The sequence below is a fragment of the Stenella coeruleoalba genome, assembly GCF_951394435.1.
Source record: "Stenella coeruleoalba genome assembly, chromosome: 13".
Taxonomy (NCBI): domain Eukaryota; kingdom Metazoa; phylum Chordata; class Mammalia; order Artiodactyla; family Delphinidae; genus Stenella; species Stenella coeruleoalba.
The window spans coordinates 33,612,589-33,633,401 of record NC_137159.1 but is presented as its reverse complement, the minus strand read 5'-3'; the positions used below and the strand labels follow the sequence as shown (position 1 = coordinate 33,633,401).

At 40.0% G+C, this 20,813-nt stretch overlaps 1 long non-coding RNA gene across 1 annotated transcript in view; it reads right to left on the bottom strand.

Annotated features, from left to right (window-relative positions):
• Nucleotides 1–9,706: 9,706 nt before the first annotated feature.
• LOC307196571 overlaps nt 9,707–20,813 on the bottom strand; it is an 85,603-nt gene continuing 74,496 nt past the window's right edge. The window contains exons 3-5 of the long non-coding RNA XR_013831169.1: nt 14,813–14,962; nt 14,125–14,219; nt 9,707–10,165 (exon numbers count right to left, since the gene is read on the bottom strand). This is a non-coding gene — a long non-coding RNA (uncharacterized lncRNA). The remainder of the gene's footprint in view (nt 10,166–14,124; nt 14,220–14,812; nt 14,963–20,813) is intronic.

The window sequence follows — 20,813 nt, the reverse complement described above, 5'->3', positions numbered from 1 at the left end:
GATTAGAATCCAGGCAAGTCCACAATATAGTCTTTACACATCATCAACTTCCACACAGGACATAAATTGCACTAATACAGTAATACACTGAAATCTCAGACCAACTTTTTGTCATCGGATTAGAATGTGATGACACAAAATAAAGATGTGAGATGGAATCTGTGCTGAGGTCCAAATTCACATTGGAAGTCTGGAAAGAAAAGACTGTTTATAAAATTATAGCCCAGGAATTGCTGCCAAAGTCAGCCTTTGGTGCAGCTGTAAGTCGGATGGAATCCACCTCCCTGACATCAGACCCACCCACTGGAATGTTGCTTCTCTGCCTGGAGCTTCCCTGAGTGGAAACTCCATGTCATATTCCAAAGCAGGAGCTGTCGTGCCAGTGCTGTTGGCCTTTTTGGATCGTTATGGTGGGTTAGTTATTTACCCTTCTTCCACCCAGCAAAAAGAAGGCCATCGGAGCCCTTGTGGTTTTAGCATTCATATTTGTCATACCCAGGTTTTGAGTTTTGCTCAAAACTGCCAGATTTCATGAATCCTACCCTCTAGGACCTCCACCTTTGATGATGAGGTGCCTGTCCTTTTTCTTTTCTCCTTTTTCTTCATGCTTCTTCAATTCCCTTCTTCTTCATCTTCTATTCCCAAGAAATGATGACTCCCTTGGTACAGATTCTGCTTCCACAAGCATTATGCCGTATCATTTACAAAACCCAAGGAAACATTTTTGTTTCTTATCACTGAGAAACATTTGGGCCATATATAAAGATGCCACGGAATAGGTGTCGATGTAGAAGGTTTGTTGGGACGAGAGACAAAACAAAATTTCATATAATTGCTTACACACTTCAGAAGCCCCTAGATGACTATTTTAAAGTTTTAAAAAAATATAATGTGTGGAGTTACAATCACAATATAAAAATATTTAAATAAGTTTCAGCTGGTTTGGGGACAGCAGGGCTGGGGGGCTTGGTGGGAACAGGGTTAACCTAAGCTTTGGCTGCTTTAATATAATACACATCACGTAAACTGCTCCTCATAAACCAACGTTAGGCAGATGGGCTAGAGATTGATTCAGTTCTAAAAGTAAGAAAATTGATATTTAGAGGTGTGAAGTGACTTGCCCGAAGTTACCTCGTAAGCAACAGAATCTAAGTGACTAGAATCCAAGCCTTCTAACTCTTCATCCAAAGTTCTATCATCTCCAAAACATCATTTGGATAGTAGAGTCTGGTACTGAGTTGCAGTCAAAGAAATCCACAGATTCAGGGCCACGGATTAAAATCAACCAATCTTTCTACCTCTCAGTTACAATCGATACATATACAAAACTGCCTTTCTTATCTCAACTACGTCTTTAGAAGTTAGTAAATATGCCTTTTCCATATTATGTAAACTCCTACCTGCAATAGGCAGTCAGTAGCTGATAATTATGGATTGGCTTGCTAATATCTATTCACAATCATTTCTTGAGCACTTGCTATGTGCCAGGCCCTCTGCTAGCTTAAGAGCTATTAATTAATAGAGCGTACTTTATATTGGAGCGTCACCTAGATGCTCTAAAATGAACTGATCATCTAGCGGCCAAAGTTTATTTCTGTAATTATTTCTTCTCAGGCTCAGAGGGAGGACATAAAGAACCTTAGAGGTGCCACTATTTTTATGAAGTGTGGGGTATCAGGGCAGGGTTCCTTTATGGTATCTGTTGAAATGGAGTAGCAAAACCTGAAATAGGCAATGAAAAAAAAAAAAAGATAGCAGATGTTAAGGAGATGGCTTTAAATCACCAGGTTAGAGTACAAGAATACGGGGATCAGGAGATACCGACTCTGAACAGGCATGTGAGTTTGCAGGGCAATTTGAAATTAAGGACAGCAGGAATTCTTAAGAAAGTAAGGTCAAGCCAGACAGCCCACTCGAGGTCACAGCAACAGTATTCACCACAGGAGCCTCTTTTTAAGACTCTTCAGGCAAGTAATTCTTACTGGTTTCAAAGATACTGTATCACAAGCCCAAAGTCTGAACTTTTAAATGTTTGTATTGAAGGTTATTCTTAAGGAAAGGAAAAGTTCTCTTCTATAAATTATTACAATAAAAAAATGCCACAGTGATCCTTACTTTCGTTTCTTTCCCTAGAATTAACCATGGGCTCAAGATCCTGCTTAAAATGCGATTGCCCCTTATAATTAAACTCTTCTTCTCAAGCTTCAGATGCTGGAATAAATACCCATGATTTGTGGATTTTGAAAATCCCAAACGGTTACTTCATGCCCTCTGTGTGTTTGTAACATGTGCCTTTCTAGAACTTCTCTTTAAACAAATAGCTATCCCCTCACATCACATTTTTGTCACAGTTCTTTCCACTATTATTACTCAGAAATCTAAAGGGCTGCAATTTTGGTGCCTTGCCTTCACTGTTTCAGTTATCCATTGCTATACAACAAACTATCTCCAAATTTAATGACTTTCAAGTACAATCATTTTATTTCCTCATAATTCTGTGGGTCAGTAGGGCAGTTCTGTTCCATATGGTGTCCATATAGCTAGGGTTAGAATGTCCAAGATGCCTACCAAGTGGCTGCATCCAGCTGGTAGCTGAGATGGGCTGGAGAACCTAAGAACTCTTCACTCATATGCCTGGTGCCTCAGTGCATTTTCTGTATAATAATCTCTTCTCCATGTAGCTACTAGCTTGGGCATCGTGGACTGATATCTTACATGGTAGCTAGCTTCCACAAGGAGTGAACGTAGAAGACGTAGATCTCTTTAGCCCCAGCCTCTGAAGTTACACAGTGTCACTTCTGCCACATTCTATTGGTCAAAACCACTGACAGGCTGGGACAGCCCAGATTCACGGAGGTGGAGAAATAGACTCCTCCTCCAGATGAGAAGAGGGATGAAAGGAATCCAGAGCCGTGTTTCGTGGTCAGCCACACGCACCAACCTAGAGTGTCATCGTTCATCAGAGCAACCCTATAGCACCAAGGTTAACCTCCCCTTCTTATGTTTGCACCATCTTCTCTGACTTCCAAGATCCCTGAAACCTGAAATCCAAACAGTTTAATGATACCAAATGTTTCAAATTAGTGTCTGTCTCGTTGTTGCTGGTAGTTGGGGAGGGGATCAATATTAATGAAGAGAGAAGCAGTAAACATTGCTAATGAGGCTGAAGCTGGAGAGACCCAGCTATCACGGGGATGTGTTTCAGCATGCAGTGAGCGAAAGGACACTTGGTATGAAAGCCTGCATCTCTAATGAGCCCACAACAACAACACCACCGAAGTCAGCACTATGGATAAATTTTAATAGATGATGTCTTACAAAAAGCTCTTTGCTTGAAATGCAGCCCAGAGACTAAATTAGAGTCAAAGTCCCAGTCAGTTAACTGTGCTACAACATGTGAAGAATTGATTTTCTTATTTTCAGCTGTCAGACCTGCTGCAAAGAATGAGTTTTAATTCTGGGGATGTTATTAAACTCCTTGCTTAACTGGCAGAAAAATGGAACTGCTAGCCAAGTGATGGTGGAGCTGCTGTCGGATTGAATGACATCTGTCAGATTATGATGAATGACCCTCTCTTCCCTACAATCCCCTGTTCTGTCACTCAGGTGAGGCCCATTAATCTTCATCCTGGGCCTGTCAGGCTAGGCACCCATGACGACAAAATGTCTTGAAGCATTTACCCCCAAGATGCACGGAACAATACGATCTTCTCATTGTCAGAGCCACATCGAATTAGCATAATTTATTATGACTCCCCTACCCCCCACTCCCTACCTCTATCACCACCACCCCCCAAAAAGCAAGTGGGGGCTAGATGGGATTAGACAGATGGAGTGTAGGACCAGACTGCCAACAACCAAGCCCCCTGCAGTGCCTGATTGTGGGAGGGGGGTGAGCATCTCCACAAACCAATCAGAAAGCTGGCAGTTCAATTACAGAGTAATAAAGGGACATTCATCATTCAATTAGGCACCTGTCATGGTTTCACAAAAGGGAAAACTTCTAACCTGAGACTCCGGGGAGAAGATGCTACCGCGAGGAGACAGGAAAATAAATGAAAAAGGGGACAAAGTTAATTACTGGCCAACCAGACCAAAGGATATGTTAAAAAATAAGGGGCAAGTTTTCCCTAGGCAAAAATCAGAAAAGTTCAATGACCTTCCTCCGATTAAAAGGGATTAATATTAAAAGTAGCGTGGTGCCCTCTTCTATGGTACATCTCATGATTGAATTTTCCCTCTAGAAGCTTCCCAGGAAACTGAATTTTGTGAGGAAAAAAATCAAGAGGAAAGAGTAACTCTGTTTCTCAAAACCAGCGTTCTTTACACGGCTAAGACGTGAAGGCTAAGAGAAGAAAGCCTGGGCGGACATTCAACTTGATGCTTCACCGCATTGAGGTGGAATGATTACAAATGGCATTTTGAAACTATGATGCTCTGCTAGCAGTTGGAAATCAGAGTTGACAAATTTGATTTCTTAGCAAGTGCGTGTGCTGGTAACAGAGGCCAGAATAGGATTTTCAATGGAAATAAATTGCACATTCTTTTTCTCTAGCTCACACTTGTTCTTATGATCTAATGGTTCTTTCCTACCTTCATTCATGATAAATAGTCCAGAAAGGTCCTATTATGCAAGATAAGCAAATGAACCACAGAATGTTAAAGCTGGAGGAAATGACAGCAATGAGCTTAGCCCCTCTCTCTCCTCCAAACACATACATACAGTTTAGAACCCGCAGACCCAGGCCTGCCCACCCGGCGATGGCTCTGTAAGTTACCTTATAAATCCCTGTTAGGGACTGAAAGTCACCCCCCCTCACCTCTTCTCCCCTGTTCACCCCACTGCTCAGCCCTGCTTCCCATATGCTTTAAAGTATTTTCTCAAAGATTTTTAAAACAACAAAATATTTTTAAGAAAAAAAATAACAAAGCTTCTCATGTTACAGAGTTGAGAAAAATAAGATTTCTATTTTGAATGGAAATTTGCACGTAATCATGTTTACAGAATTGGTTATTCGTTCTAATAACCTTTCTCTATAGATTGTTTAGAGGAAGATGTGTTACAGATAAATGGGTAGACAGATAGATAGACAGATGCTGATTATAGTGATTATATTATAGGGATTCAGGCCATAGGTTTCAGTGCCACATCCATCATGTGTCACCTGTTCAGGCACCAGGCTTTCAGAGGTGGTTTAGAAAGACCATTATATCATGCCCCCTCTATTTGATTCCAGTGAAGAGAGTTTCTTCTTTTTCGCTCTCTCTCACCTTCTTTGTGTTTTTCTTAAGTTCTTTTTTCCTTTCATTTTTTTATCTGAAAAAATACTTGACACTTGCCCTAGATAAACTACACAACCAAGATGAAAGTATTTTTTAGAACAACTATCCAAGGAAATGTAAGGTTCTATCTAGAGAAGAGAGATGCTTACCCCAGGCTTTGGTGGGGCTACCAGACAATGGTCTTCTTCTTAGACTTTAAGATCCCTAAAGGGGGACTAAAAATCTATGTCATGTTAAATTCATAGGTGTGTATGTCTGTGTGTACACACGCATGTTATGCCACACTCACAAATGTACACGCACAGACCAAACACTGTAAGTTCCTTTCAATTTTCCTTATGAAGCCTCATTTGAAGTCAAACATTAAAAAAAAGAAAAAGGCAAGGTTGACCTCTATTTGTTGTAGTCTATGATATATTGACAAGCCCTCTCTGCTCTTTTCCATAATCCCCTAAATGTCATATCCTAAAACAGTAAGGTGCGTCATTCCATCCAGAATGTATTTATCGGGTTAACAGGCCTCTGTAAAATATATTGTCAATTGCATTGGAGGGAGTGGTGCAGGGAGGAGAGGAAATGACTTTCGCTTACCTCCCCTCCTATCTCTGTCTTCTTGGTTAGAGTCGTGTTGATGCATTTTTAATTCCAAGAGAGATTGTAGCATTTTTCCAGGCTGACTTTTTTCATTGGAAAAATAGAAACAGGCTTAGAGGGTGAAGGGTAAAAATCACCACGTTTATAATCACTTAGAAGTAAAAACTTCTGGGACAGAAGAGTCTTCTTTTAAACCCATGATGGAGTCCCTAACCAGTGACAAATCTTAATAAATGTTCATCAGTTCAGAGAAGACCAAGATTTAGAAGAATTGAATCTAATAAAGTTTTACACGTAACCAACACACACACAAAGTTCCTCATAGTTCCTCATGTTGTTTATGTGAACATTTTCCTTGCAAGACACATGTATGTGACAGTGGCAGGACACCCAGCCAGGGCCAGGAGGCCTAATCACTGCCACGAACCAGCTGTGAGATTCCAAGTGCCCGTTTCATTTGGGCTTTAGATGATTCACTTGTAAAATGAACGAATTGAGCTACATAACTTCAAGTTCTTTTCTACATATAATTATTTGATTTTCTGATTTGCATCGGAAAGTTGTATTTTCAGAAGGACCCACTTTGTTTTCAGAAAGGGGTCAGGGGTAGTTGGAAGCCAGTGTCAAATTTTGCCTCCCCAAATAAGAAAGGTTGTATCCTTTTTAATCACATGCAGTCAGTGTGGAGTGTGTAATATATTGTAAATATCACAGAAAGGACCCATTCCCCCCGAGTGCTTCCCACTGTCCCCAGTGGAACGACAATGCTGGATCCAGTACCCATTGCTTATGTAAATGCCTGAACTTGACATGCTTCACAGACCCACAGTTCAATCCTATCTTTAGGATAAGCTAAGCTGAAATTGTATGGATGGAAGTTAATATACAACAAAGAGTAAATTAATCCCGGGTCTGCTCTTTTTAAATACAAGCAACACCACCATTCTAATAATTTTAAAGTTTTTCAGTTGAACTGAAATTATTTCTTTCATGAGAAAGCTTGAATGAGAAAGAAAGAAAAATCCAGGAGCTTAAAGCTATGTTTTCCATTTGGTTCATACCATGGCACACACAGAAAATGGTTAGAAGCTAAAGTCTAGCCACTGAAAGAGACACCATTATTTTAGACACCACTAAAAATGAAAAAACAATCTCTCCCACCTGTCATTGTCTAGCTTGGCTTCTGATGGGCTACGTCTATTGGCGAGCATCTTCCTTTCCTCAGACTCAGAAAGCATTGATGGTTCATCGCTCCCATGACATATTTTGCTTCATCCACATTTACATCTACTTTTCTATTTCCATGCCTTTCTGTGCACACAACAGCTTTTTCACTCCCAGGCTGAATCAATGTATTTTATTGAAGACCCTTTAAGGGAAACCTCAACCCAGTGCAAGCGGTACAAAAATGTACATCGCTCAATGGAAATTAGGACAATATGAACAGCTGCTACCAGGTTTAGTCAGACCATGACAACTACCTCATCACAGTCATCGGGCCAAAAGCATTTGTGAAATATTGGTGTGGAAACACATTCAGATTTCAGCCATGTTAAATTGAGATGGAAAATGTCCATCACTGTATCTATGGAATAAGGATAAACGGATAAGCCTTCTCTTATCCAGGGCAATCAGTCTGAGGGTCTCAGCAACCCCAGCCCAACCAGGTCCCCCAAAGAAGAAGAAGAACAAAGCTTGAGCACATTTATAATTTATTCTCAGCCTGACACATTGATAAGAAGAGCCAACTTAGAGGTCTACGGAGAGAATTTCCAGACACTATTTCTCTAAATATGACTCTGTAGTATTGTGACTAGTTGATATGTAACAGATTAAAATCCATCTGACCAAAGTCACTGCTTGCCTTTGGCTTTACAGCCAAAGCTGAGGCAAGAACTGTCTTCTCATTCATTTTTACTCTTTCAGAGAATCTGGATCCTTTCTCTTTTATCTAGTATTTGTGTTTTTGTGTTTTGGTTTGGTTTTGCAGCAGAAAGCCATTGCGGATTCTCCAGGGAGCTGTGACATGATGAAAGTGGTGTTTGGGAAGGTTCCTTTGGTGGCAGAGTGCAGACACATGGCAGAGAGTGTGGCTTACGTAGGGAGGCAGGGTCTTAGCTGCAAGCTGGCCTGGGTATTTTGAATAGTTATAACTGGTTGAGGCTATCGCTAGGGGGTGGAATGTCACAACATTTCCTCACACCCATCTCCGCCTTTCCTTGTTTTGTCAATCTGCCTTTAGAGTAGTACCACCCCTTCTGTCCATCATCCTACGTCTAGGACAAAAGGGAAGAATTTACAGTCCTCTCCCGTTGTTCCCACTACGTAAGGTAATGACTTTGGTCAGCATCACAGCCGCCAACCACTTCCGGAGGAATGGAAACTGGCTTCCTCGGTTTTGCTGTTGACTTTGCGTGAGTGAACCAAATAACAGACTCTGGGGATAAGTCCCAGAGCTTGGCTTCTGTCAGCCTCCAAACCTCCCTATCTGATTGGTCTTTCTCCTGAAAGCTTATTGAAAGCCTCCTCCCAATTGTTTAGTCTTCTAGACCTTGACAGTCCATCCTAGTGAAACACAATCTGTTCCTAGAGTCACATCCAAATTTAATAAGCTATTTCTTAAAAAATAAATAAATAGGCATATGTAAAACCGAGTACCAGACAAACTTGGGCACTTTGCCTGCAGACACATCTTCACCTCCAGGACTCAGATTGTAAATGCACAATTCTGTTTGGTTTGGTTTTGTTTATTTTCCTGTGAAACATGCAGGCTGTGCTCAGGCCTCCATCTAACAGTCTGCCGGACTATAAATAGACTGGGCTGAACATTAGGCATGAGTGAGTACTCCTAATTCATCCATCCGTTCATTCATTTACCCATTCATTCACTCATTTAATAAGTGTCTGTTTTGTGTCAGGCATTATGTTCGGAATGAAAATACAAAAATAAATAAAACTTAAGCTTTGTTCTCTAGGAATTCACAGTCCAGTGGGGGACAAGTCACACACAAATAGATAATTATAGCATAATGTGATGAGCACACTGTCAAAACTAGGCTCTGAGAATTAGGGAAGCAGAAAGTCAGGCGTGCCCTGACTCCCTGAGGTTCAGAAGTTAGACTCCCCTCTAGCACATTTCCATCATCACGTGTGAGATCCTGGCTGAGTACTGAGAAGAGATGGTGTTCGAGCAGAAGAATAGGGAACTAGAGAACAGAAGGCTTTGTGTACATTCCAGGTAAGGAAATGGAGGGTTAAAAAAAGTAATCTCACCAACGCAAAAAGAGGAGGAAGATAGCAAAGTATCAGGAATGCAGCTGGATGAATAATTGATGAGCCGGTGGCCTAACAGAGAGTCTCATTAATATGATCCTGCAGGTTCATTAAGTACTGTTCCAGGCTTGTCTAGGAGGGGGCCTCCTGAGTCTTGATTAGGATGATGTGGCTTTCACTTTGACATCAGAATTTTGGATCTTGGGTGTTGAGGACTGCTTCCTAAGCTCCTACCCTTTTACCCCCCGGCACATTTGAGAAGTTCTTCTGGATCCCCCTCTCACTAATCACGGGCCCCTAACCATGACAGTCAGTCCTAGTAAATAATATATCAAGATAAATGATAATCGTTCTGTTTTAAGTGTCTCCTAATGAGCATCGTAAATTAAAAATTAATATTGCAAAGACTGTATGAATAGCATCAAATCCATAAACAAAGCAGCGGGTATCACGTTGGCAAATGAAAGCTAAACACCTCTCGTGTCCTCTTTTCCCTTCCCCACCTCTTTCTACCCTCCCCCGATTCCTTCCCCACCTCCAACCTCGTTCTATGGATCTGAGATTCAAGCTACCAAGAGTCACATCACAGATAACAATACCAGCATTTTTTCCCCCACAGATCACTTCTGGCCTGCTCGTGACTTAGCTGGCTTCGTGTTATTTGAAGACCTGATCCAGAGATTTTATTTCCCATTATTTCTTTTCAGGAGCCAGAGATGGAGAAGGCACAATTGAATTATGAATAACTTTTCTGTGGGGCAGACGAACTAGGTCAGGGTCCAAACAAAGGGTGAATATAGAGTCATTTTTACTGGCATCGAATTAGTTCCGCCCTTCCATTTTAAAGAATTATATTTCAAACGGAGCCACCTTTTAAGGAAGATGATATACCAGAATATCAACAAAAGGTTTTTTGTCTGTGTAGATTGTACTTACTATTTTAGCTTTTTTGCTGCATTCCAGAATTTTCTAAATTTCTATAATTTCTGCCAATTTCCACAGTCATTATTGTCACCTGTGTCATAGAAGAAAGAAAGAAAATATCATTCAAAAGGGAAGAAGAGTACTTAGACGCAAAAGCCCTGGCACAAAGGTTAAAATAACTATCATTTTATTAATGTTTTTATAAGGCACCAGATGCTGTGCTAGGTGTGTATAATCTCTGTCCTTCACAGCAACATTGAAAGATAGATGGTACTCTTCCCGCATCCAATTGCTGTTTAGAAGAAAGCAGGCTTAGCCAACAGGCTAGGAGCATTTCAATTCCTCTTTCTGAGGTGGACACACAGACTGCCTCCGGACCTATGGCATTAAATACTCCACTCATGTAACCTTGTTGGCATTCCAGCATCACCCAGCAACCTGCTAGCTATCATTTGGGTTCTCCTGCAGGCTGCTACTGGTGAGAGTACACACAGATCACGTTCACATAAATATTCCAGACCATATGGCACTGTAAATGAATACATTGGCTTTATTCTCTATAAAATCGATTTGACGAAAAACTTCAGTTCAGTTGCTTTTGGACTGAGAGGATAAAGATTTCCTAAACCCTCTCTGACTGCTGAACTCTCTATACCAAATCCATATGAGCTCCGTAAATGCTATCTCTCTGTTGATTCCCTTATTTTACTAATCTGAGCACTCATAGGTTCACAGAGCCATATATGGAGAAAATGTAAAAAGAGTTCACCTTTTTGGCAATTGAGCTACATAACCAATAAAGGTAGCTTCACTTCAGGCCATTACCCAGATCACTCTTACTAAACTTAGCTGAAATACCATCCCATGCCTCTAAAGAATGCATACAATATGCATCGAAGATGGCAAAACTGCCACTGCTACTCCATCGCACAACTAGAGACACGGTAGCCGTACCATGACAGTAAAAAACTGGACCTCTCTCTCCCTGGGATGCCCTAAAGCCAGCAATGTTTAAGCCTCCCCAAAACCAGAGTGCACGTAAGTACCCAGTGCTTTCACTAATTAAATCCACTGTAGAACCAGACGAATTCCAAGAACAGCAGTAACACATTTTTATTTTATAAAAATGCCCCCATTGAAACAACAGATCTGAATGCAAATGTAAAACTAAGCCTTCGATAATGCTCTCTTCACATCTGTCAACATTTTAGAGAAACTTCAACTGGAATGCATTTGTGGTTCTAGAAATTCTTACTTTATGCCTAGAATACATTTGAGGTGACTTTGTTTTCACTGGTATCCAGGTTTCAAATGAAAAATATCGTGGAATTACAGACCTTTGAAGTTGGAAGGGATCAGGAGAGTCATGTAGACCTACCCCCTCATTTAACATATGTGATGAAAGTTCAGAGAGGTTGAGGCAAGGCTCAAGGTTGCTCACAGGATTAGATTTCAGGAACTCTAAAAGCTAAAGAGAAATTGGGGGCAGATTTCCCACTGTACCCTTAGCATTTGAATGGCAAATGACTCCATCTGAGATCAAGGGCCGAGCCAGACAAAATTCACCAGCCACCTGACCTTTTCGTATTTTTAGAAGCAAAATTAAATTGGGAATTGAAACATTTGCCCAAATTGCTTTGGTTAATTTATTGAGCTTTGTTCAGCACTTTAAAAAATTTTTAAAAGAAAGAAAAAGAAATAGGGGAGAATAGGCTGTGTGACACGTCTTGTAGTATTTAAATATTAATAAAGTCACATTTGTTGTTTCTATTATGTCATGCATGGGTATTATTTCAAGAAACTTTTCACGTTTCAAATAGATATATATGTGTATATACAGATACACATATGCTAGGCTATAATGTATTTCTTACTGTGGGTCATACTAAAAAGATGGAAATTCACTTCAGTAGGAGTTTCACTTTGGGCCCCGCTCAACCTTCTTTAAAACAAACAAAACAACACCATGAAATACAAAATAGCACCTTCTCATAAAAATTTGGGGAACTTTTCATTACATATTCACTTTTTTAAATCACTGCAACCGAAAATGCTCTTTCTAGCCTAGGCTTAGAATCATGTTCTATAGATTACTAATGTGGAAAAATTCAACGTAAGAAGCCAGGGAAAAGAACAGATACGTTACAGGTGAAAAAGGAGAGAGAACTTCCTTTACAGTTTTAAGATACAGTTTTTTTCTTTCCTAAAATCAAAGTTTGAAGTAAATAACAAATTTAATTTACTCAGTTCCTGGTCCAGAGTAAATGTTTAATAATATGTGTTGAATGAATGCTGAAGAGAGAAGGGCAGGCTTTAATTCAGCTATTAACTTGCTGTGCAAAGCTAGACAAAGGTCTTAACTTCTCTGAGCTTCAACTTTCTCAACAGTAAAAAGAGACAACTGAGCAAGTGTAGTGTTTCCTTCAGGGACATCTGCAGTGCCCTTTCCATGGAATGTTAATAGCTGGCCCATGAAAATCATCTATAACTGACAGGTCAACGGGTGGTCCCTTTACCAGATTTCTATGTCCTCCATCCTCATCTATGTATCTATGATCATCCAACGAATCTTGCTTTCCTGGCTCTGAAACTCTAAAGAAGAAGAAAAAACAATTTCGAAGAAGAAAAAACAATTTCGAAGAAGATAAAATATCGCTCCTTATTTCCTTAATAGAAAAAATAATGTATGGCCAACTATATAGATTCCATTACGTCCCTCCAACTAAGGAACGATAGATTGGGCTGTGAATTTAGTGACCTCTCGTTTTATTCTCCATACGTCCTTTATTTTCATCCATCTGACTTTTCACAGAAAGAAGGCATTTTTTGGTTCAAATCAATATCTTGACCAAAAGACAGCACAGCAGCAGGCGTTGTGCATCCTTCCCTCAGGAGTGGTTCTGTAGCATCAGCATCTACTTAGAGGTCTGGAATTAGCACAAGCCCTACCCACCTGTGTCTGTGACTTTGGGATAAAAAGGGAGCCAGATGAGGGCCAGTTCTGGAGTTGTACCTGCCATCACCTACAGCTGCAACACTGGCCTGATAACACCAAAGTCGGAAAACAAAGCTGACCCTTTCTGTAAAGGGATTCTGAGTGTGGGTAGCCAGAGAGCATGGTTTATCTGGAGAAGTATAGCATAACAGTTAAACGTGTAAAGTTAAATTAACAAATCACTGGGAACTCTAAGTGTCAATTTCCTTAATGCAAAATGGGAATAAAACTGGAACTTGCTTCATGCGTTGCAGAAAGAATTAAATAAGACATATATTTGGATATATTTAGATATATATCAGGTATTGGACTTGACCCAATATCTGATGTATAATAACTGCTCAATAAATGGTATCTATTTTTATGATATAACTAAATTCAGACCATGATTAAGAGATCAAGGATAAGGAAATTTTAAATGATACATTAGCATAGACACATTTACACATGTAAAATGCATGAGAAAGACACTGGAGATGGACACACATTGAATTGGAAGCTTGTGCTGCCTTCATGGCCCACTATGTTCATTCTACTCTAGCAAATAGCTTGGAAGAGTTGGATAAAGCCAACTGGTCACCCCTAGATGATTAGCAGATCTTACACTTAATGGGTTAAATGGGTAGTGAGAGAATCATCCATTTTTCAGGAGGCATCCTCTTGCCATAGACTTCCATTCTTTGTTTAAAATTGCAACACACTTTGGACCACAGATCTCTGTATTTTGCAGCCCTTCTGTCATCCTGAGGCTTGTATTTGTCAACAAACACTCCTAGTTATCATTATTAAGCACTGATATTTCCCACTGTGGTCTCTTCTCATCTATATGTGGTCCAAGATGGCCTCCATTCCCCTGGTGGGTATTAGTGCCAGTCTTTTATCTCAGGGAAGTGGAGACAGAAACGTGGAGAGAAGCAGCAGCTTGTCCAAAGGGCCCACAGTTTGCAGAAGTTACTGGACCAGCAGAGCCTTAAATGTGATGATCAGCCAGATGGCCATGCCGGCCCCTCAACCGTCCCACCCAGCAAATAAATACAAATCAGGTTCACACTCACTCATCTTCCTGAGCCACTCTAGCCGTGAGTGCAAGCCTCAATTCTTGCAGGTGTCTGTACTGCAGAAATGGTTGACAGGCTGACGCAGGGTATATCTGGGGAGGAAAATAAGAGCAAAGACTTAATTAAAGGATATTCTGAAGAAGGCAAAAGAAATTACCCAACCTATCTGCAAACCACACACAGGAAATGAATGGGTTCTTTAGTGTTTGGGACATTTTAGTGTTATAAAAATGTAGACCATAGAGCTATTATATCAAGTAATTTATGGGATGAATATTGTAATTCATTGAATGTCACGACTTATCTTTTATTCATATAGTTACTATTCCATTACCAGCGAGGGAGGTTTGTCAAAGGTTAATTATTTTAAATTGCTCCGGCAAATTTATTTTGATTTGTACAATTTTTTTTGAATAATCATAAGTCTATATATTCATACATCTTTATGAGGCTTCTTTTTAAAAAATAATGTTCTTTGATGAGGTTGTTAAAGTTAGATAAATGCTTTAGTGATGTCTTTAAAATACATTCCCTTTAACTCTGGATGTAGATCTACAAAGAATTATTATATTATTATTATCAGTCTTTTTTAGAACTTTCTACTTTTCCAAGAAAAATTCCGACATAAAATGGCCAGGAAATTGAACTTTGACTTCCTCAAGGGGTTGGTCATGGTTCCTAGTACCTTTTAACTCGGGGTCATTCTTTGGAATGCCCTTCTGAATGGTGGATGAGGAAAGCTGTTGACATCTGTTCTCTGTTGTGTACCCAACTCTGTTTCACGTGAGGCTGCCCCGTGGCCAGGGGTACACCTCCTCAGGCATGAAAACTGGTCCTTGTGGAACAAAAAATGATAGAATGTAGGTATAAATTATCTTCCGAGTTGGAAAAATTATCTTGAATTATTAAATCTAAATCAGAAAGGGAGCCAGAAGCCAAAGGGGGTTAGGAAGGCTACAATGCACACAATATATACAATACATGCTTTAACCCAGTTCCATCTCCTTCAAAACTTATTGCCTCTCTCAGGAAGCCTTTCTGATTATGCTTGTTTTCTTTATTTTTCTCAGATGCTTATTATCAAGTCTATATTTCATTAATACAGTCTTCTTGCATAGCTTTTTATATTCATAAATCATTTGAGAGTCAGAGAGATACAGTGGGAAAATGTTCAATTTGGAGGCAGGAGACCTAGTCTCACTTTCAAGCTCTGCAGTATATGGTCTGTGTGGGTTTAGGTGGGTTGGCCTATTTCTCCGAGACTCAGTTTCCTTGATGTCAAAGAAGAATAGGAAAACCTACCTATGTGCTTGGTGGAGGTGGCAATATGTCACCTAATAATTGCACCCTACTTCAGGTTTACAAAATCTTGCATATGTATCTTGTTTAATCCCCAAACAACAGTATAGATGAGCACTATTACCAATCCTCTTTTATGTGAATTACAAGAAAATACTGTTTTTAACACCGTAAGTTATTATTATTTTCAGTTTGTAGATTTTATACCATCAAGTTAATATTAACAGCCCTAGGATCCAGCCCATATCTATCTTTTATTTCTTTTTTATTTTATTCTTCCCTCATATTCATTTCGTTTAAGTGACTTGATGAACAGATTCAGAAGATATATTTTTCCAGTACAGATAACAAAGTGCTTTGCAAAATAAATGCTTAGTAAGGTGCTGTCTGTATCTTGCCAGAGTAACTGATTAATTTCACTTGATGTCAAGAAGAAAATAATCATCTACCATCTGATCAATATTTTTACTTTGTAAACATTTGTACTCCTCTTGTGCATATGGTAAAATGTTCTCGGAGAGCATAGCAGCTCTGGAAGCACAGAAATAGAACATACATCTGTTCTATAATGCTGCTGCTAAAACAAAAGCCTCAGTACATGATTCTGGAAAGCATAAACGGTAGCTCATGTACAGAGACTGCAAGGTATTTCATAATTTACCTTACGAGAAGGCAGACTCCATCCAAGAGAGGCCCTTGTCTGTCTTATTCGCACTCAGTATTTTGGGTGCCTGGTTTGTAGTTGGTGCACAATAAGTATTAGCTAAGCATAAAGTCTCTCATTACAAATCAGACCTTTAGAAGACTATGAAATTTTGCAGTTAAAGAACTTGGAATTTTGAAACGGATTCAGAAAAGAGAAACATTGTTGGAGATGAGACTCATAAAAGAAAGTTAAAGAATCTTTAAAAATGATACAAATGAACATATTTACAAAACAGAAATAGACTCACAGACATAGAAAACAAACTTATGGTTACCAAAGGGGAAAGGTGGTGGGAGGAGGGATAAATTAGGAGTTTCAATTAGCAGATACACACTACTATGTACAGAATAGATAATCAACCTACTGTGTAGCACAGGGAACTATGTACACTTGTAATAATCTGTAATGGAAAAGAATCTGAAAAATACATGTATGTATAACTGAATCACTTTGCTGTACAGCTGAAACTAACACAACACTGTAAATCAACTATGCTTCAATTAAAAACAGAATTTACTACTCAAAAAGAAAGAAAAGGGGAGATTTTGAGCATCATATAAGGTATCTATAATGGAACAGAATATGTTGGCAAGGGGTTTCCAACCTCTGCTGTGAACAGAAGCAGGGGAAATATGTTCATCTGTGGTACAAAAGATGTGCGTTAGTAAAAGTAAATAAATATGCAGACACATACATGTGAACACACATAAAATAAATCCTCATTGAGAAGTGGTAGAAAGTGAATAGGAAAATTACAGCATTAGCTCGCCATTGCTGAGTTTTGCTGTTTCAGGACCGTATGCTGTGTGTCTAAGTACTGGACTTACATTATCTCATTAAACAAGTTCTCTGTGGTCAATGTTACCATAGATGAGGAAATAGAGTCTAGGAGTACCTAAATGACTTGTCCAAAGTCACATGCTAGTTGTCAGCAGAGCCTAGAATTAATGCACATCTGGGCCTTTTGGATCGAAGTGGTCATTTGAGACACCCACCACATTCAACCTCAACACTGACCAGCTCTACAGGTTTTTCCTCCATGGAGCCTAGAGGAGCCTACAACTGGCCTCCATGTTTACTTAATAGACTTCATGAGAGTGAAAGCTGATTGATGGCTGTGATCATGCAAAACCTATACTAATGCTGCTACAGAGCTATTTGTTTAAAAAAGATATAATACCTACGCCAATATTTTACTCTTACTAAATCTTCCTTACCCAGATTTCATAGTAAAATTAGATCTCGGTAGGATAGAATCACTGAATCCGCAAACAGAGAGATTTCACTCTCAAAGCAGAATCTGTGGCCCTAAACAATGTGATTTTCCTGTCATGTAGCTACACATCAAAAGAGGGCCTTTTCAAGGAATTATTCTGGACTGTTGTGTAAACGCAATCAATTAGGTACATAGTCATCAAACATCCGCTTACTTTTGAATTATCAAACCTATCGTCTCAGGTAGAATTTATGTGTGCGGAGATACTGGGCCATGGTATGAGTAGCACTGGCAGCAATTTTGTGACTGTAACTGCCCAAGGTATTGCTGGAAATCATCAAGATGGCAGAGTGAAAAGCAGGCCCCAGAGAATGTCATGGCAACACTGAGCCCACCTGCTTCCCAGTTCTATCAAGCACCATCCGAGAAAAGTGTTCTGCATCCAGTGCCTTATACCAGAACAATCTGATTCCTGTGGACTGGAATATTTCTATTTTTAATTCTCCTTAACAAAGGCCTCTAAGTCCAGAAGCTTCCCAACAGGACTGTGAAGCGCTATTCTGATCACCCCTTCATGTTTCCAAGCTGCTCTGGGATAATGTTTGGGAGGGAAGGCCCCCAGGGGAACAGCTGATTGGATTCTGGCAGGAAGGACCAAACATCTGCTTCAAACAAAAGACATCTGCATATTTCACATTTATTTTTCATAATTTACAGATGTGACCTGCCAAAATTCAGCAAGGGAGAATCCACTAGCACGTAATTAGCTTAAAGTCTGCTTGCTTTAGAAGTGTGAGCATGAAGCCCAGGAGCTCACCTGGGAGGACAAGGAACAGTGAAACTTCAATTTGATTTCTGGAAATTCAGTTTTAGACCTCCTACGCCAGGGCAGAAGACCCAGTCCCGCTAGGCTTGGAAGGGAGAAGTAAATGTGCCAGAGGTGACGCTAGGATGTTCTTTCGTCCTCACGTCAAATAAAAAGCCTTCCCACCAAAGGGGTGGCCTAAGGTGTCATCATTTATTAAATAAGATTTGATTAGGCAGAAGGTGTTTGCTTCTACCCCCTAGCACTGCAGGACCCAGCTTAGATAATGGTGCAATGCTCCATGACTTATAACTTAAAATGCATATAGAAAAATACACAAAATAGCATGGTGAGAAATCACGTGTGGGGTGTTACATTATTTTTCAAAGCATCTGAAAGTTGTTACTTACCAAAAAATAGTATGTTTGGAATATGTGATGAAAACATAAAGAGAACAAGATAATGGGTGATACGATCAGTCTTAATACATCTTGGTTGGAATGGATACAACAAATGATTTGCCTTCTATGAGCTACATCTTCCCAGTTGAATTTCAAACTTCACAAGGTTATTATTGTATAAAATAACTAAAAATTGCTTAATAGAGAATAGAAGTGGAAGAAGGATTTTTATGAGGAAGAGAGAGAAAGAAGATTTCTTTTCCTTTCCAGCAAAAGAATTTCAACCTCATGTCAAAAACACTAGTTCTGATACCCGGGGGTATTTCCCCTGCTCTTAACTCCAGGGAGAAAGAATACTTAAAGTTAAGTCTGCAAAGTATCAGGTGCTGTTGTTTTAAATATTTAAAACACAGGCCCCTGGTGGGAAGGCGGAGTAGTATTTTGGTTTTGCTGACTGTCTATTATCTTCCAGTCTTAGTCACTGCTTTATAGAAACAATTGTGTTCCTGATTTAGTTGTACAAATCTCTATACAAATCTCTACAGTAATAGCATAGCAGGTCCAAAGAATTTAGCATCTTAAGATATGTGTACACTGTAGAAGCAAGGTGTGCAATCCAGGCACAAATTCCTTGGTGACTCCTAGCTAGTTCTAAGGAGTGACTTGGTTGTGGTCATTCCAAGTATCACCCACTGTGCGGTTTTGATATCTGATTTAGCACTTTATGACATGTACATGCCAAACTCGTTTGAAACGTGAAATCTCAATTCAAAGAGCAGCACACTTGAAAACAATGATTTGTAATTATGTACCCACCTACTGTTCGAGATTTGCTAGTTATTTTTTTTTTTTTTTGCGGTACGCGGGCCTCTCACTGTTGCGGCCTCTCCCGTTGCGGAGCACAGGTTCCGGACGCGCAGGCTCAGCGGCCATGGCTCACGGGCCCAGCCGCTCCGCGGCATGTAGTATCTTCCCGGACCGGGGCACGAACCCGTGTCCCCGGCATCGGCAGGCGGACTCTCAACCACTGCGCCACCAGGGAAGCCCGCTAGTTATTCTTAAATACACACTTTTAAAAAAATTTCATTGTACTTAAATTTCAAACCAGTATGTTATACACATGAATCTTTCCTGTAATTATAAATTCTCTTCTCCCCTTTGCAGTGGGCTCACCACAGAGGAACAGCTTGTTATAAATAGACAGACGCTAGTCTTGATTTGAATTAGATCTAGATTTCAGTCCTGTTGCAACCATCTACAAGCTGGGTGACCTTGGGAAAATTATTTAAACTCACTGGGTCTCAATTTTCTTTCCTGTCTACTAGGGTTGGTATTTCCTGTACAAGTTAAATGAGGTAGCCTGTGTAATCTGCACCTAAACTGGCACTCTGATTTGCCAAAGATTTGAACTTGCTTGAACTTAGATGTCTTACCTACCATAGAGCTTGTTGAAAGGAAACTGTCATCCCAGAAGAAGAGGGGGTCAGGCAAGAAGAAAAATTTTGAAAACATACCTTGAAGTTAATTGAGAGGAATAATGCTAACATATCGGTGTTTGTCATTCTATGATCTTAAGTGAGAGCTACAAATAACTAAAAGTAAAAATCAAAGGGCTGTTTCTCTAAAATTTCTACAACATGCTGGGGCACAATTTGTACTTTTTGGAGATCTGTTTTCCTCAATTCCAGAGTGGCACTGTGGGGAAGTGTCAGTAGCAGTGGCCTTGCCTGGTGGAAGCCCTGGCTTATGGTGAGAGTTGTCAGCGGTCCCCGGAAGAAGCAGTGGTGTAGGAGAATGGGATGTCCCCAGTGGAGGTAGGGGCCATCCTCGGAGAAAGAGCATTCCCCCAAAAATACCCAGTGGGAGAAGCGGGAACCAGCAAATGTGCCCAGGAAACACCAACTTGGGCTGCACTGTCCAATATGGTACCGATAGCCGTGCGTGGCTATTTAAATCAAAATGAATTAAAATTGAAAATTTAGTTCCTCAGTCTCCGTAACAGATCCCTCATTGTAGACAATTCTGTTGAACAACACTTGACTAGCAGATCACCAGTTTTTTCCCAAAGCACATGTGAAAGATTTCCTAGAAATCTCCGAAGTACTTGAAGACTGAAGCAGTGGGGGAGGGGAAGGGATGAGGTCCTGAAACAGCGGTTAGGCATAAGAGTTGGCAACATAGGAGCTATTCTCCTTAACATGATTTCTTTTTACCCAAAGGCCAAAGGTGGGGAAATGCAATGTATGTACAAAAAAACAC